Here is a 2,059-nt window from a genome sequence, read left to right as displayed (position 1 = left end):
TGAAGTGCCTACGGGCTATAATATATTGTCCATTAGTGACATAGACATTGTGATCCTTAAGATCCCTTGTTCAAGGTAGTGAGCTATGCTCAAGCCTAATAGTCTATATGATCAAGGATATCATGATTAAAAGTCATCAATACGATGATTAAATTTAACATCCTTAATGATGTTTTGCCTACGAGCTATATTATATTGTCCAATCGTGACAAGGCAATTGTAATCTTTTATAATTATTTGCCCAAGGGGGTGAGCTATGCTCAAATCCCATAGTCTATATGATCAATGCGATCCTAACTAGTATCATCAGTATGATGATTGTTTTGGTCAAAAATCAAGCTAGGATAATGCAACCAAATCTTTTGTTGTGAGGTGTGATGCTTGAATCAATGAACAATTGTATGAATGAGTTACCTATGAAATGAACAAGTAACACAAGGATTTATACGAGGAAAAAACCCTTGACCAAGAGTTGATCTCCGACATAAAAAACCTCGGGTGATGGAAACTACCGATCACCAACTATATTTAAAAAATGATTGTTACAACTCGGGATGATAACAAGCTTGTTACAAGGATCACTAAAGTGCAATGTGTATGAAATCGCCAAGTGAACTGTTGAGAGCTGTTTCAAGTGTGTGTGTGTGTATTTGCTAACTTAGCCGAATGTTCTAATCTAAGCTTGTTATCCCCTTTTAAAATTAGAAATAACTACTAAACTGTAGGATCGTTTCCTGACCCAAATGAGTTGTTCAGAGGTGTCCTCAACCAATATAAAAGGCGGAAACAAATGTATTGGTGTTATTTCAGCTGAATTGCACAAGAATTCACTTTAAACTGTCTTTTGATTGATATCAGATCGATTACAATGCTGTAGACACTTCGGCAGAGCTTTGCTATCGGAATCAGAAAAGTTACAAATGACAAGACACATCAGGTATTTATAGATGAGGTGATTTCGCACGAAATGGTTCATGCGAAATCAACTTCACACGAAATAGACATTCATGCGAAATAGCCATCTGATTTCGTACGAAATAGCAGTGTGCTATTTCGTGCGAAATACCTTCACATCTATATTTCTCGTTTTGCGTGCACTGATCTATCTAATCTATTACAAGACTTGATACAAGACGAAGTTGACAGACGTATGCACCAACAGACTCCCCATCGGAAGTTGACGAAGTCTTCGGTATCGAGTCTCCGGTTATCAACCCTTCAGTCTTTATCAGTCTTCTCGTTCTCTCCAAAGATTATCCATTATAAGCGTCCTCTATCAACGTCTTTTTTTCTTCCTTCTAGAATCTCAACCTGGCTTTATCTTCTCTTGATCAGGTCTCTTGATTCCTTAAGTTTATCAGCATCATCAGCTTGCATGCATATAGTTCCAGGATCAACACTGGCTCTAACCACTTCATCTTGACTGTCTTCAGACTCCCCTTTTCAATAAGCTGGGATCGCAGTCTGGAATTTTTAATCCACAGGATCTGGAACCTGGCTCGAATCACTTTCACAAATTCTAAGATCGAAACCTGGCTCACACCTGCATAAACTCTACCTCAAAATAAGCTTCTCAAATTTAAAACTTTATAAATTTAGAAACTTCATAGCATGAGTTGTTAAAAAATGATTTAATTTCTGATGACCACTTGTAAAAACTTCTTCATGCACACTCTCTCAAACCAGTTCATCATGTTCAGCACTTGGGATTTTGAAAATCGGCTCTTCTCCATCAGTTGTCAAAAATCTTTTTGTATTTTTCAAAATATGAAGACTAAAACACAATTGCAGGAATAAAATTGAAATGCAGAAACGAAATATTTACAAACAATATTTTTGTGAGTTCGTGTAAGAGGATCATATCAGTTTATGAGACAAATCACTAGCACCATTAAGCTTTAAACATTTTAAGTTCTAAACAATTCACCTAGTGTCACACCCCGGTTTCCACGTGTTTCACCGGTGGGCCCGGTGGGGGATTACCGTGACGATGTTGGCAACAATATAGTCAAACCACACAATTATATAATGCACAGCGGAAGCTTAAGATAAATATATA

The sequence above is a fragment of the Helianthus annuus genome, chromosome 3 (genome assembly GCF_002127325.2).
Source record: "Helianthus annuus cultivar XRQ/B chromosome 3, HanXRQr2.0-SUNRISE, whole genome shotgun sequence".
NCBI lineage: Eukaryota > Viridiplantae > Streptophyta > Magnoliopsida > Asterales > Asteraceae > Helianthus > Helianthus annuus.
The sequence above is the reverse complement of the archived record's forward strand: the minus strand, read 5'-3'. Positions refer to the sequence as shown.